Source organism: Serinus canaria, chromosome 21 (genome assembly GCF_022539315.1).
Source record: "Serinus canaria isolate serCan28SL12 chromosome 21, serCan2020, whole genome shotgun sequence".
Taxonomy (NCBI): Eukaryota; Metazoa; Chordata; class Aves; order Passeriformes; family Fringillidae; genus Serinus; species Serinus canaria.
The window spans coordinates 2,990,045-3,006,706 of NC_066334.1; the positions used below are offsets into that span (position 1 = coordinate 2,990,045).

General features: G+C 46.4%; 1 long non-coding RNA gene across 1 annotated transcript; it reads left to right on the plus strand.

Annotated features, from left to right (window-relative positions):
* The first annotated feature begins 5,411 nt into the window (after positions 1-5,411).
* LOC127060354 (uncharacterized) lies at positions 5,412-13,218 on the plus strand. Its single transcript, XR_007779295.1, has 3 exons — positions 5,412-5,885; positions 6,607-6,749; positions 8,071-13,218. It is a non-coding gene; the product is annotated as an uncharacterized LOC127060354 (long non-coding RNA).
* Positions 13,219-16,662: the final 3,444 nt, after the last annotated feature.

A 16,662-nucleotide genomic window follows, 5' to 3' on the forward strand; every position in this document is an offset into this window, starting at 1 on the left:
TTTGGTTTTTTTTTTTTTTTCTGTACAGCAGCCTCTGGGTCACACACGCAGCAGCAAGAAATTGAGGGACACAATATTAATCTCAGATGTGAAATATTTTGCTTTGAGTGACCTGTCCCAGTGAAACAATCTAATTGTCCAGCATTTTAGTCATTAAGTCAGACCCCAAGATAGTCCTTTAGTCCCTTCTTTACTGGTTCATTCTTTTTCATCTTCTGTGTTCCATGGCTGATAAATGAGATGCAGCAGCATGGCTTCAGCCTTGACAATATTTTTCTAAGACAGGAAGCTTTTTTGCTCTGTTCCATGTACAATGTAGTGAAGTGTAGAGATGGGATGAAATGGCTGCCTGTCACAGTAGCAGTTGTATTTTCACAGCCAAATTCTGCCCTCAATTATCCATCTTGCAGTTCTGCCAAAGCAAATGGAGTGTGAAATGTCAGAACTCAGCTCATCATTGTTAAGCTATAAAAGTCACTTGTTTATCTCAGTCTTATCACCCTGGTAAATTAATATGGACTTTAGGCTTTATAGCCCAGCAGTAGAGAGTCAAGATCTAGGCATTGCCCATGCTCAGCTGGTCATTTCCCCAGTAAAATGTCTGCCTTAACAGGGCAGCAGGTTCTTCTGAAAAGCTTACTGTGCCTTGTTTGAGGGAATCTGGCACATTTCCCCTGCTTCCCAGGGTGTGGGATGGGAGATGTGGTGACAGGAGGCTCCGTTGGAGCAGCTCTGGTTGTTCAGATCAGAGAGATGCTGCTGGCAGCCTGTGTGTGGATCCTGTGATGAGGAGCATGGACACAGCTCAGCTGAGGTGACATTGCCCCTTCCCCACCAAGATGATTCTGTATCCTTGTTTTTCAGCCCTGTTAAGGACCATAACCCTGGGGGTTGGCACAATGGGGGTTTCCATCTGCTGATGGACAGACCTGCCTTAAGTGCTGCCCTGACCTGCTGCACATCCTTCCCCTGTGTCCATTCTCCTGCTGCCATTCTGGGCTGGGGAGTGTGAACTGCTTGTACAGAGCCTCCTGTTCTGAGGAAGAGGCTAGATTTGGATTGTTTTCATCTCCCAGCGACAAAACCTTTGACAGAACTATGCCACACCCCACCCAGGCTCTCTTTCCCTGCATGATAGTTAGATTGAGAGGGAAATTAATCAATGAGGCCATCAGACAAGAATCAAAACAGAAATGTAAAAATGTCTGGAGTGGCCATCCTGCAATTAAGTGATGCCTCACTTTTTCCAAGGAGGGAAATTAATTTTCATCCTAAACACGGATTGTTTCTCCCGGTGATCATGATACATTATCTCTGTGCTGGACCCTCGAGGCTCAGTGCAGGCTGCAGGGAGCCCCGGGCAGGCGCGGGCAGCCCTGCGGGGCGATTGGCGTCTGTCCCAGGTGCTGAAGCCCTCGCGGCCCTTCGCCTACAGCTGCAGCCGCTACCCGGTGGATTTTTAAAGCGATGTTTAAAGCGATTTTTAAAGCCCTTTGTCCTAAGACGTCCCCCTATGGCGGTCTGCCGTGCCAAGCCTGGCACTGATACCAGCGGCTTAGCGCACGGCACAGCGGCGTGTGTAGGACACTGTCTGGAATTAACCCCCAGCCCCGTGCCCACCTCCGGGCAGGATTCCCCGGTGGCAGCACTGAAGCCATCGGGAAAGTCGTGCTGGCTCACTGCCACGCTCCCAGATCTGGCAGCGGTGCCTGGCAGTGCCACCTTAGTACAGCGTGGAGGGTCTGACACAGTCCTGGAAGGACGCGGCCACCATCCCTCCTGCTGCTGCCATCATCCCTCCTGCTGCTGCCACCCTCCTTCCTGCTGCTGCCACCATCCCTCCTGCTGCTGCCACCCTCCTTCCTGCTGCTGCCACCATCCCTCCTGCTGCCACCCTTCCTGCTGCTGCCACCCTTCCTGCTGCTGCCACCCTTCCTGCTGCTGCCACCCTTCCTGTTGCTGCCACCATCCCTCCTGCTGCCATCCTCCTTCCTGCTGCTGCCACCACCATCCCTCCTGCTGCTGCCACCCTTCCTGCTGCTGCCACCCTCCTTCCTGCTGCTGCCACCCTTCCTGTTGCTGCCACCATCCCTCCTGCTGCTGCCATCCTCCTTCCTGCTGCTGCCACCATCCCTCCTGCTGCCACCATCCCTCCTGCTGCTGCCATCCTCCTTCCTGCTGCTGCCACCATCCCTCCTGCTGCTACCCTCCCTCCTGCTGCTGCTACCCTCCAGCCAAAGGCTTTCCAGAACGGGTGGGATGTTCTGGCCAGGATCGGGACAGAGCCCTTAGAGCCGAGGGAGAGGAGCGCTCTGGAGGGTTTCTGTATCCTCTGACCATCTGCTTAACCGTGACCAAAAAAAAAAAAACCCTCTCAAAAAAGGCAGTGTAGGCTTGGCACAGAGTTTATTGCCCCGTAGCCCACTGCCGTGGCGGGCATGAGGGCAGCCTGGTGGTACGGCTGCTGAACGCCGGCTCGGAGACTCAGGAAACGCCTGGGAGCCGATCCTGGCTTCAGCCTCTCCATCTGCTCCAGAAATCTGTGAAATGAGCTCAGAGAGCTGCGGGGAAGCCGCTCCGAGGCTCTCAGCCGGCGGCAGCTCCCGGGGCTGCCCCGCTCCTCCCCGGCACCCGCGGGCTCGGTGCTGGTCGCATCCCAGCCCCGTCTGCGCTCCGCTCCTCTCCATCCTTGCCCCAAAGCTGCAGAAGTGTCTCTGTCTGAGGGAGGACAGGAGGCTCCTCCACTGGCTCTGTCCCTCCGCTGCCAGGGGAGGTCTGAGGGCAGGAGCGGAGCCCCCGCCCGGACGCTCTCCTCCCCCGGGAGCTCGCCCTCAGAGCAGCCGTCCTCAGCCCGGCCACCGGCTCGGCTCCCAGGCTCGCTTCCCTTTCCTCTTCCCGCTTCGGAGCCACCGAAGCGACTGCAGGAGGTCCTGGAGAAGAAAGGAGAGGGGGGATCGAGAGCGCCTCTTCTACCCCTTGGCCCCGGCGGGATGGGTGGGGGGGCCCCGGCCGCGGTTCCTGCAGAGAACGCAGCTCCGCACTGCGCCTCTGCCCGGGGCAGAGCGAGCAGCCAGGGAGGGCCGGGAAACTGCCTCCGATCCCTATCCCTATCCCTATCCCTATCCCTATCCCTGTCCCTGTCCCTGTCCCTGTCCCTATCCCTATCTCTATCCCTATCCATCTCTTGGAATCTCTGCTGCTCACAGTGACCCCCAGATGTGTCACAAAGTCTCTTTTCCCATCCCAGCAGTCAGAGAAAGAGTCAGAACTCTTCTGTTCTCATTCTCAAGGTTGTTTATTGTTTCTTATCTATAAAATTCTTTGTCTGGCCTGCTGAGGTCCGTTCAACAGGTCAGACAGAGGCACTCTGACCACCTCAGAGGCAGGGTTATCTTTTTATACTAAAAACTACGTGTACATTATTTACCACAACTTCCCAATACCTATCACCTATGTTAGACAGTGAGCTTCTACTCTGAACCAATCTAAAAATGCCATCACCCAGAAGATGGAGGCTAAGGAAGAAAAAAGAAAAAGGACAAGGCACAGCCAAATTCCTCCATCTTGGGACCTCAAGCCCCCATTCTAAAAACCTCAAAAATCTATTTTTCACCCCGTGACAAACTATTATTCTACTTAAACACTTTTGACTTGTAATTCTTCATATAAAGGTTGGTAATTGTTTTTTCATGGGTCAAGATCAAAGGCACAGGGGTCTTGGGCTTGTGCCAAGGTCTCTGAGACCCCCGGGCAGGGGCTCAAGCCCTCCAGAGCAGCCAGAGGAATTTCCTGGGTTCTGACACCTATCTCTATCCCTATTCCTATCCTTATATCCAGCCCTTTCTCTTTCCCTCTCCCTATCATCATTTCTCTCTGGGGGAGACAAGTGGGAGGAATTGAAAATGTTCATCTGTCTGCAGCAGTTTTTGGGATAACAACTTTTTCTTCTCGGTATACAAATTTCTGTGCTATGTGAGTGGACCATGTCCTGAGACTTGGGTGTAGGATATTTTTCTTTGAAAGTTCCTCTGATGATGGTTCTCTGGCATTGTCACCAAACCCTTCCTTACCTTTGTAATCCTTCCCTCTCTAAGAGGCAGAACAGCAGCCAGGGTCCCTTTCATTCACTGTCTGGTAATACTAAAGCAATTTCACTAAGGCTCTGCCTTCTGCCCTCTTCATTTGCTTTGAATGGAAGCAAACCAGCAATATCAACTGGTTTGGGACAGTGATTTTTGCATCCAGCTGTTTTAACAGCTGGCAAGTGGGTTTGTTTAAAGCAACACAGCAAAGAACCTGGCTGAGAAAGGAGATGAGTGTTTTGAAAGTGCAGTGAGTGAAGGAAGATCATGTCAGGTGGGAGGGTTATTGCTGGTAGAGAATGAAAGCAGATGTTGGTGAGGATGTGCATTATCCTCAATTTTGTGTGTACTGAAGACAGGAGTGGAAAGGGATAAAGCAGTGAGACTGAAGAGGATCTGTGTGATGATCAAGGGGAATAAATACAACTGGCCCTATTATTCTATTAATAAGCTAGCCAGAAGTGAGTCTTGGATGAGACCAAATCTCAATTACTGCCTTACATCACTTCAAAACAGGTACACCAAAAGCACATGTATTTGAGAGAGATATCTGTATGTTTCTTTCCATGTAGGAGTACTTTTATTGGAGGCTTTTGTCCTCAGCAACTTCTGTCACCCTGGTCTGTAAATTCATCTTAGCAAAGATGGAAATGGCACAGCTAGAGAGGAGCTTCGTTCATCTGACTGGCATCCTCACTTCAAAGCTTAGCTTTGATTATTTAAATGCTAATAGAACTCAGCAAATTACCTACAGTACAAACACACCTGGCTTCAGTCCTGGGGATCTAATTATAGAGCCTTTCATGTGAAATAAATTGTTCTTGCTTTGAGGAAAGTGCCTTTTTAAAATGTTCCCACAAAATGCCAGGTGATGGGATGGCACATTACCAGCCTGATCTCTGTAATTGCAACTCTTATCTGTTCCTTATTCATCTTCTGTAGGATTCTGTTCACAAGTGTTCACAGCTCAGACTTCAACCTACTCTGACCTCTGTTATTTTTCTGCAAATAAACTTCAGTAGTGCTTGTCCTCCACTGGGTTTCAGTGAAATTTCAACATTAAGAAGCCTTTATGTCTGTGACAACATCCCTGCTCTAGAGTTACTGGGAGCTAGGAACAAGCTTTAGACTCAGGATTATTAGAAAGGAGGCTGCAAACTTCCCATTAGCTCCCGGTGTCATAAGATGCTGATCTCCATTGTTTGGCACCCTGATGTCCATGGGCTGTGTGGATTAACCTTTCCACCACATGGGCTGCACCTGGGCCAGCCCTGGGCTTGCACACCTGAACAGGGACTCTTAGAAAGCTGGGTGCTTTCTGTTAAGCTCTCCCAAGTAAGCAGATCTGCTTCTTCTTAGCCTAAATAGTTGATTTAAGCCATCTATAGACTAGCTATTGGTATGGAATTATGCTGGAAGATGAAAGAATAACAGTTTTCATTCTGGACTTTAATTCTTTTTTTGATTGGTAGAAATCTTAATTTCCTTGTGATTTTTTTCTTAGGAATGGCAATTCAGAGTGTAATAAATTCATTATGAACTAACCCATCATTGGAGAGCTTGTACTCAGGGCTGTGTATGCATATGGCAACAAATGCCTGCTCAGTGCATTTTCACAGTTGCTGTTGCTTTGTTAATAAAGTTAACTTAAACAGATTAACTAGCAAACAACATAAGACCTAACAAAAAATGTTAAACAAAGAAGCCTTCAGGATATGTTTTTCAATTTTCTTCTCAGTGGTTTGAAATACCTGGATCTGCCTGTGGATGAGTGGTGTGCCTTTGAATTTCCTTCAGAGAAGGGTAGGATTGTTTTGGGGTTGTTTTTTTGTTTTTGTTTTGGTTGGGTTTTTTTTTTTGGGGGGGGTAATTTCTTTTTTTTCTTTTTTGTTAATAAAATGAGGTATACTACTAAGAAAAATTTGTTTTCTTCCATCAGTGGCAGATCTAAATGCAGAGTCACTGCTTTCTAGTGATGCCTGCTAAGAGAGCTGCCCTGTTCAAATTGTGGGTCTGAGACTTGAGGCTTTGTGTCCTGGTTTCTGTTTGCCAGACAGCAGCCCTCTGAAATGCTCCTGAATTCCAGGGTCTAACTGCAAACTAAGGCTCTGTTTCAGGAATGAAATATGAACAAATCACACAGCAAACCCTGAAGCAAACCCTGAAGCAAACTCATTACATTATGGAAAACAGTTTATTACCTGTGACATAATGAGACTTGTTTGTTTATACATCCAGTTAACAAAGAGTACAATGTAGTTTTCTATAATTAATTTTCAGATAGATGTTGACAAATAATTACTCTGATACAAACAGGCAGTAGAGCAAAGGTGCATTCTGTTGGCCAAGTATATCAGGGGAGAGGTGGGTGTGTTTGCTCAGTACAGAGCAGTTCTATAGCAGGCAAGGGGTGCTTTGAAACCCCAAAGTCAGTCCTGTCAATAGAGAAGATGAATAAGAAATAGAAAGAGAAGTGTGCAGGTTTTCACACATGGAAATTAACTGTTTTCTTCCTGTTCTTCAGGTTTAGCTCCACTGTTCTTAGAGTTTGTTTGCATTACAACAATTATCCCTGGGGAGCTGGTGGAAAACCTCTCTGCTCCTCTAAGACAAGATGAAATGCTTACAGCTGACTCAGAGGAAGGAGGGAAAGCAAGTAAAACAGAGGTATGACATTCTCAGGTTTTAAGTCTACATCTGATGACAGTGAATTCTGAGGAAGGTAAAATAATAAACTGTGTTTGTGATAGGAAGGGGAAACTTACTTCAAGGCACCATTTCCTTGAAGCTGAATTAACTCTGCTCTTTTGCATATTTCTGCAAGTTATACATGAATACATACACCAGCAGCCTCTGGCTTTCTCTTACCACAGCAGAGTCAGCATCCTAATCCACTCAGTGATCCAATTCTGTCTAGTCTGACACCAAAACAGCCCCTGTTTGGTTTGGAGAGGCCCTTTTTTCTTCTGCCTTGGTATCTACGGGGTGAGCTCAGGAGGTGGCTGAGGAATCTCTGGATGGCAGCATCACCTGTGGAAATGCTCCTGGGCTGCTCCCTGCTGCTCTGCATCCACTGGAGTTCAGTGTCTGGCTGATCAAAGACACCTCCTGGCATCAGCTCATCTTGCTCATGGTCCCACTCTTCTGAGACCAGGGGATGCTCCAGGTCCTCATCTAACAATTTGGACAGACCCTGGAAAAAGGGAAGGGTAGAAGGTGGAAATGAAGAGATGAGAAGGAGGGGTTTTGGAAACTCTCATGATTTCCATATTAACTATACTCTGTGCTTAGTTTGAGGACATATTTCTGAGCTGCCAGACTGCCATTAAAGTATTTCCTGGCACTGGCTTATGGATAAATTATGAAAAATTTGAAAAAGGCCTGATAAAGTGTGAATAAGGAAAAAGAAAAAAACAGTTGATATCTAAGAGAATTAATGCAATGGCAGGAGACATGCTGAAATTGGTTCTGAAGGATTATCTTACACATTTCTTTGCACAGTGAGAGGTTACTTCATACATGGCAGTACCAGCTCCCTAGTGCAGTAACTGAAATGTCTCTTAATGACTTTGAGTTCCTGCACAATCAAATACACATAGGTACACAAGCAGAATTTCTCTTTTCCTTATATTCTACACCTGGTAGTCACAAGCAGGGGCTGCATTGCTGCTCAGCTGAGCTGAGGAGGAGATCCTGCAGGCATAACCCCTTCATTCCTTTTTCAGCTAGAACTAGGGGGTGCATGCAGGTGACTGCTCTAGGGCTTTAGATCACAGTCCTTCCAGAATAATTTCTTTACTCCAAAATCTTTTTGCTACACTCAGTCACAGGATGACTCTAAATGTACAGTCCCCTAACTGAATCCACAGGGAAAAACAAAACAAACAAACATTTTCCTTTCAATCTCCTCCTGTGATTAGAAATTTAAATCTAGTGATCAATGACTTTAATTTCCTCTGTTTAATCACTTTGTTTCTGCCTGTCTCAGCTTCCTGCCAATCATGTTACCTCTTTAAGATGGAGTTGGAAGAAACAGAGCTCATCTGATGTGTCCAATACCTAAAGAAGCATCAGCTTCTTTCAGCTCTATTGAGCAGCCAGTCACTTACCTGGAAGCTGGAAATGGATCTGGCCCCTGCCTGGTTTTGACTGACAATAAGCAGCAGAAGGAATCCAGGGCAAAAAAGAAGTTTCAGATTCATGTTTGGTGTCTGATTCCTCTTTCCTTGAGTCTCTCCAGTTCAATGTTGCTTTGTCTCCAGCTATCAGCATTTATATCTTCCTCCAACCCCTCCCAAATCTACCTTTTGAGTTCCTGCTAGTGCAAGGATTGGTTTGAGGTTTTGATCTGGTTTCATCCACCCAGGAGGAGGAGGGAAGAAATAGTTCTCTCTTCTGGTGGTGAATTAAAGGAGCATTTTCCACTTAGGCAATGCAGCATCATTCTCCTGTCTTGGTGCCACTGATGTACATGAGTGAGCACAGCTCAAGGTTCCTTGGGCTGACTGCTGACCCTTTCTTTTTCATCAAAGAAAAATAACTGTGAGAGAGCTATGAAGTGAGAAAGGAAGTGAATGGTGTTCCCAACACATTCACCTGGCTCCTTTGTCTGTGAACTCCATACCAGAGGGATGGGTGAGAAAACATGCTGTGTAAGAACTGTTATCACACAATAATGCTATCATAACCTAATGATATAACTTATTAATGTGATGCTGTTGACTTAAGAGATAAAAGAGTGTGATTTGGAGGAGAAGGGGAAAACCAAGTATTGCAAGTGCAAGTTGCAGTGGTTATTGGCCTGAATGACAGTGAGTGTGGCCAAAACCAAGCTGACATGCACAGACAGCTTCTACAAGGCTTGAGTTGAGGAAGAAATTCCTCTTTCCCTGGATCCAGCTTAAAATAGTTCCTTTATGTGATCTTTCTCAGTCTGTTGTACACAATTTCTATTAAATCTGCAATCAGTCTGAAAGGAAGAGCAGGCTTGAAATTTGGCTTCACTGGAAAATTGAAATGCAATAATACTTCTTGCCCTTTCATGGCATTTTTGCACACATGTGATGCACAGAGTTAAAGGCCATCAAGCTGGATCTACACAGGGAAATGGAAATTAAAGACCATCTGGTATTTTTCATCTGATATTTGAGTTACTGAAAGCTTGCAAACCAATTTTCAGTATCAACTTGTTGATCCTGGAAGCTTGGAAAAAATAATTCTGTGATGTGGCAGCAGGTTTAATGTTTTCAATGTTTTTTATGTGCAGATCAGTTTGAGGTATCATTTTAAGGGTCTCTAGAAATGGGTGTTGTAAGGAGACAGCTCAGAAACATCCCTCTGTGACAGAAAAAGAAGTTTCATGTTATTGTATTGTTGGGGTTTTTTTGTTGGTGATGTTGGTGAAAACCACATTTGATATGAATCTTATTAGTAAATGAAATCATCATCCCAGAGGTTTGAGGTGTGTACTCAAGGTAACAACACAGTAAGAAAAGGTCAGGGCAGTTTCAGGTTCATCTTTTCTCCAGGATTGTTTTGTTGCTTTGATTGGCTTCTCACAGGTCTGCATAAAGTGGATAATAAATCTTCTGGACCTTGAGATCTCTGAAGTCATTTTGGGGTTCTGCAGAATTGTCTCTCTGGATACTGTTGGACATTCATGCACTAGTGCAGTCCTCATCTATGACTCTGTTGGTAAAAGAATAATTAAGGCTGGACAGAACTTCTAGGAGTCTCTGGTGCAATCTTGTGCTAAAGCAGAGCCAACTTCGATGAAATTTCTCAATGCCTTGTCAAGGTGAATTTGAAAACCTTCAAGAAACAATGATGTACTAAAATCTACTTGGAATTTTCCCATTGCCATTTGTGTCATTGCCTCTCATCCTAATGCCTTGCAGCTGGATGCTGTCCATAAGCACAAGTGAAGGATGTTCCATCTCCCCAAACAATGACATTCCATGGGATTGTATTTCAGAGAGAGCTCCATAACCCACACAGCAAGGGCAGCTTCAGCCCAGGTAACCCCCAGCAGGGTTCAGATCAGATTTGGTGCCGTGGCAAGTAGCTGGAAACAGAAAGCATTCCAGCAAATGTCTCTGCTTTACATTCCAGGTTTTCTCAGGGCTCAGATGAGCATCAAACTCAGGGTCTGAATGTTCACAGAGATTTATCATTGGGGTGGTGCAGCTAGGATGGAGACTTCAGGAGGAACCCCTGAGGCCAGCAGGAAATATTTTAGAGTTAGGAAATGGCTTTGTGTCCCTTTTTGAAGTGCTTCTTTGTAAGACAAGTCTTTCATATAGGGTGGAAGGAAGCAGGTTGATGTGTGTTGCTCATCTCCAACAACAAGTTGTTTACCAGATTCCTGAGGTATTTCTCCTGTATCATCAGAAATCTGATTAAAGAGCAAGATTAAGGCAAACTATTCCTCTGGTGTGGAGGTCCCAGCTGTGGGTGTCTCTGGCTCTGGACTGAAGGCACTCAGACAGCAGTTCATGTTCACACTCAGGTGTTTATTATTCCTTATCAGTCAAACAGCCTCACTGCTGGGAGCTCAGCAGCTTTTCATTACAAGGCACAAAATGCCCAACAATCTCTTGGTCCAAGGGCTTGTGAGACTGAACTGTCCAATGAAGAGCTGACACCTGGATTATTTTCCCTTTTAACCCAAGAACTGATCCCACAGAGCTGCAGTGCAGACTTTTCTGCCCAATTCCAAAATGCCACCCAAACCCATGGAGGAGGAGGAAGAAGAAGCATGAAGAAGAAACCCAGGACAGCACCCTGTGCCCTCCACCTTGCTGCCATCCACAACATCCTAAAAACCCCAAACCCTCAATTTCTCACCCAGTGACACACCTGCACTGCTCTCTAGAATCTATTGCACACTTTTGTGGGTTCCAGTCTCTCCTGAAGTCTGGGAAACTTTCTCCATGGATGAGGGTCAGAGTCAGTGCTGCCCTGGGGGTCAGGGCACCCCAGAGCAGACACTGAAATATTCCTGTGCCCTGGGTTTCCACACTCTGGGGATATACCTGCCTCATCCCATGAGGAAGCTGAGCACTGAAGTTGGTAGCACACCTACTAGGCTTGGTAAGGCATCATTAGGGCACTGCTGCAGTAACTCATCTTCCTCCTTCCAAGCACACTGACCCCTTTAGCCTCCCTCTCCTTCCCAGCTGCTCAGGCCAAGATTCCCTGGCTGGCTGAAAGGGCAGTGATGTTTCTGCAGCACTTTCATCACAGTGGGATCACTGAGTCTGTGAGGGAAGCTGGCACCAGGGGCCCCTCACTGAGACATTAACATTTAGCTGCAATCTCCAAGCATTTTCCTGGTGTCCCCCTGCCTCCCCTCCCTGAGTGGGCTGGAGCTGGGCTGGCAGGCTCAGTGTACAGCATCAACACCATGAATGGTTGTTTATTTAAACATTTAATTTATTAAAAGTTTCAAATGGATGGTTGAGTTCAGCGCTAAATATGTTGATCTGGACATTTTTGCTTCCCCATGATCTTTAAGTTGGATCTCAGAAATTCATAGGTTGATCTTGCACCAAACTGCTCAGAATCCAAGTTCTTCATTCTCTGTGTTTTATGAGACATCTGTGGTGTTTGGACTGAGGTCTAATTTGTCTGTGTTATTGCCTCACTGGAGCAAGGCTGAACTTGCGGTGGGAGCAGCTGCAGGCAGGAAAGTTGTGGCATTGACTGCACTTCCTAACTTCTCTCATGTCATGTCCATGCTGACCACAAAGGTCAGCATGGACATGACACATCCCCGGCTGCTCTGAGCTGGGACATTTAGCCAGGTCCCTCCTGTGAGATCCCATCTGGGCTCTTCGTTTGGTTACTGAGGTGTGTGGTGACCTCTCCTGGTGAGTGGAGAACGTGCCTCAAGACCCAGAGCAACTTCTGCTAAAACCGGAGCAAATAATAGAGCAGCCATTGAGAGCCTTCAATAAAATTATTTCTTCATCATCAAAAGCATGGTGCATGCACTGCAACAAGGTTCTGAGTGTCTCTTTTTCAGGGTTTAGTGGTGGAAGTGTGTGTGAGTGGTCATGTCTTGGGAAGGCTCTTGTTATGTCTGTGGTGAATTGTTGTTTATTTAAACATTAAATTTATGAAAAGTTCCAGTGTCACACGGGTGGCTGAGGTCAACCCTGGATATGTTGATCTGGACTCTCATAATGGATTTTGCAGAATGTAAGTTTGTGTAGGAAGAGATGGGCGTGTAGGGAGGATGTTTCTTAAACATTTTGTCTGGGATAACACTTGCCAGGTATTTCTTTGCAGCTCAGCTCATCCTGGCATAGCTGGGAACAGTGTCACCAGTGCCCATTGACCAAGGTTTGCTTGCCAAGCAGCCAAATCAAGGGGCAAGAGGTCACACTATCCCATTGTGCTATTTATTGCTGCATGCCATTTGTCAGTGTGGAGCTTGCAGAAGGTGAAGCCATTTCTAGAAATGGCTAAACAGCCACAGGAATGAAATGGCACCTCTCCTAGAAGTTGCAGTGGTTGTTTACTTCCCTTCTCTCTCCCCTCACAGACTGGTGATGAACCTAAAAATAACCTAACTAACTAAAAATGTAATCATTACATAAATCCTGTCCTCCACAAAGCCCTCAGCAGATTTTCTTTAGCCTGTGAGAGTGGCACTGTACATAACCTAAATTTTGTATTCCCAGAGCAGGATCTCAATTGTCCATTAGATTTGACATATCTCAGATTTGTGGATTGTGCTTAACTAGAGAGTGGTGTAGGCCAGTCCCTGTGTTTTGAGAATAGGGAGGTAAGCTACCCTGATTTTTGTCTGGGATTCCTGCATGTGTTCTTCTTCTTCCTGCTAACATTTATGGTCCTTTTCATCAATGCTTCTCATCAGTTCAGGTACAACTGCACACTGCATGTACCTGTTGCCCTGCTCTTCTAAAGTTCTTCTGAGCCTTCTGATGTTTACATTTTTGTAATGGAGCCTCTCACACACTTTTCATGTAAATAATGATTGTTTTACATTCCTTTTTGGAGGAGGAGAGAATTGATAGACTGTTGGTTTGACCAGTGTGGCTGGAGAGGTGGCAATTTCATCCTCCAATCCATGGTCACTTTTGAAAGTCTATAAATATTGGAGTTTGGAAATAAACTGCCCTCTTTTTACCTTGGACATCTCAGCTTGTGCGTGTCATTCATTTCGTGTCCTATTGTGACATGTACCCACTTGCTTATGGTGATTAGAAGGCAAATCCTCCATGGTGAGAACTGCAAGCAGTTGGCTGTGCCAGGATGGCCACCCTGGAATCCTGCAGTGGATGCAATCAGGCTGCATGTGAGCAGAGGCCCCTTCTTGCCTTGGGTGGGTGAGCTGCAGTGGGAAGGATGCAGCTTCACCCAGAGCTGGGAAAAGCTGCTCTCTCTCAGGACCTCAGGGTGGTTGTGGCTGCTCTTATCACCCTCTGTTCTTGATTTGACAACCTCTCTTTGTTTTCCCAGAAAATACTCACCGTGATTGCCAAGCTTCTGGAAATAGCTGAAGCCTTTTGTGGTGGTGGGTGGCATGGCTGTGGGCCAGAGGGACAGGATATTTTAGCTGTTGCTTCTCAGCACAGCGTGATTGGCAAGCAGCCTTTCAAAACCTAACACTCCTAAAGCTGTGATAAGGTGCTCAGGCTGCAGGGCTGGAGGCTGTGCTCATGCTTGAGATAAAGTCCCCTGTCAGCACCACCTTCACACCTCCCCTGTCACACCAGGCAGCCCATGGCCCTGCCATTCCCACCAGGCACTTGCAAAGCCTCAGTCCTGGGGGATCAGGCCCTGAACTGTGTCCACGGGGGCTGCACAGCTCCCTGTGCCCTTGGGGTGACATTGAGCTGCTTACAGGGAATGCTGTGGGGTGGAGGGATGTGTCACTAAGGATTGTCACCCACAGCTTTGGACTCCAGCCCTTTCCCTTGGGATGCACTGTCTGGATGGAAGAGGAGTGGGTGGAGTAAGAATGAGGGATGTGGGACTCCAGGGGCTCTTCAAAATGCAATTTATTGTATCCAAGATGTTACAGCAGCCCAGGGTGGTGGGTGACAGAGCTGTGCCTACAGCTGTCACCTCCAGCTGCAGGCAGGCCTGGAGACCCTTTAATTTTGGTTTCAGTGCATTATCTACTTTTCTTTTGGTTACAAAGCATTATCTACTTTTCTTTGCTGTGCATCTTAATACATTAGAACCAATCTATACCTGAACTTTTATCTATAGCCTATCATAACTCCTGTAATTACCATATTCATGTTACTGCTCTCCAGTCACTAAAAGTCTGTACATTACAGTTTAAGCCAGAAGTTGTTTTTCAGTTTTCTTGCAGTAGAAAATTCTGAGACTTTTTTCCTACTTGCAGCATTGACAGGCTTGTTTGCCTGTGCTCTCTTTCTCCTTGGTAAAAACATCTTCTTGTTTGAGGTGGGTTTATCCTTTGCTCTAAGCCATAAAACCCCCTTGTAACTAACAGACCCTTTGCCTCCTTGGTTATCCAGTCAGACTGGCTCAGCAATTCTTTTCCTCTATATCAAAACTTGCTTTCATTTCCATTCCTTCTTCAAATTCTACATTCAAAAATCTTTCTGCCAAGCACACACACCTGTGAGACTTTTTGTCAAACTTTCATCCCTCCCAACAGGTGGAGTGGTGTATGCCAGGGGTGAGCTGTGGGATGTACAGTGCCATGGCTGCTTCCCATGTTGGTGCAAACACCAAATGCATTCTCTGAAACAACAGAAACCGTGGGCAGGCAGGTAAATCTTCCTGTGGATGCTGAAGAAAGCAGTGATTTCTCCCAAGTTATTTACAGTCTCACTCTGTAAAAGTGAATTTGGAGTCAATTGTTTAGTGTCTATGGGCTGGCAGAGTTCTCTGGAATTACAGAAATTCATTCAATTAATTTACAGGGACAAAAGGCACTTGTGTTAAGCAGTTGAATGCCACTAGAAAACTGAAACCATTGTGGCTGTACCAATGGGCAGAAGAATCATTCCTGCAATCAAAACAGCTTAATCACTGCAAAACCCAGAGTTTAAAGCAGTCCTTTAGGATGAGGGCAGGTTCAAAGGCTTCCACCTACACTGTGGTGTCAGCTTCAGCTCACAAAAGTTCTCCTTGGTAATGGCAAGTGGTGTCATTCCCACACTTCAAATGGACTTACATGGATGGGGAAAATGATCAGATTTTTTCACCCAGGTTCTCTGCTCACCAAGCCATTGGAGAGGTGAGGCTGCTACTCAAGTTAATATGACTGTGAACTGGATTGGGAAGCCAAGAATCTGGTTACTGTTGATCAGCTGCACAGGTACAGCTGCAGTTCTCTCTCCCTCTCCTGAGGTGTTTCAGGCCAAACCTTGAAAGCTTTTCAACCTACAAGGGACTAAAATCTCTCCTGTTATAAATGTTACAGCTCTGCTGATGCAGGGAAGGCTTTGGCTCACTGCACCATTGGCTTACAGCTCCTGGTGAGCTCATTCAGCTTCATGGGTGCCAGTCAGCATTTAGCATTTTTACAGTTTGTTTGTACTCAGGGAGCAGTCAGGCTTGAGCAGCAGGTGCACATGGAAGGGTTGTGCAGTGTCCGTGTGTGCTGACAGGCTGTAGGAAATGCTGGACTCACTTTCCTCTGTGTCCTGCTAAAAGGGGGCCCCAGATGCCACCCTTAAGGCAGAACTTGAGCCCCCCAGGTAACATTGCTGCACCCCTCTGCAGAGAGAAGAATGTCCAAGCCTAAGATGGATCTGTGTCCCTTTGAACTTCTGATTTTGGGAGCAATTTATTCTGTGTATCCATCCACTCTATCCACCAAGACTGGGCTCTGTCTGCTCTGCTTTTAAGGTTGGATGGGTATCAGTTCCTCTGGCTCTGGACTGAAGGCACTCAGACAGCAGTTCATGTTCACACTCAGGTGTTTATTATTCCTTATCAGTCAAACAGCCTCACTGCTGGGAGTTCAGCAGCTTTTCATTACAAGGCACAAAATGCCCAACAATCTCTTGGTCCAAGGGCTTGTGAGACTGAACTGTCCAATGAAGAGCTGACACCTGGATTATTTTCCCTTTTAACCCAAGAACTGATCCCACAGAGCTGCAGTGCAGACTTTTCTGCCCAATTCCAAAATGCCACCAAACCCATGGAGGAGGAGGAAGAAGAAGGTGAAGAAGAACAACCTGCCTCCACCCTAAAACCACCATCTTATTTCTATATTCTAAAATCCCAAACCCTCAACTTCCCACCATGTGATATTACACACTTCTAACCAACTACACACCTGTAATCCCGGTAGTATCAATCAATTCTGGAAGCCTTCACAGCCTCAGATCAAATGCAGTGTTCTCCTGTGGGTCTGTGCCTTTAAGCACAGAAAGTTTCAAATTCTCAGTGTCCAGGGTTCCAAGAGATGGGAAAGCCATGCAAGAATAAGCAGTAATGGGAAGGTGGGATAAGAATACAGCCATACAATCTGCTTTTTATAGAAAATAGTGCTTCAGTGCTTGCTGAAACATGGGAGAGCCCTCCAAAGGGCCTTCATTTGAGCCCTCAAAACCCATCTTAG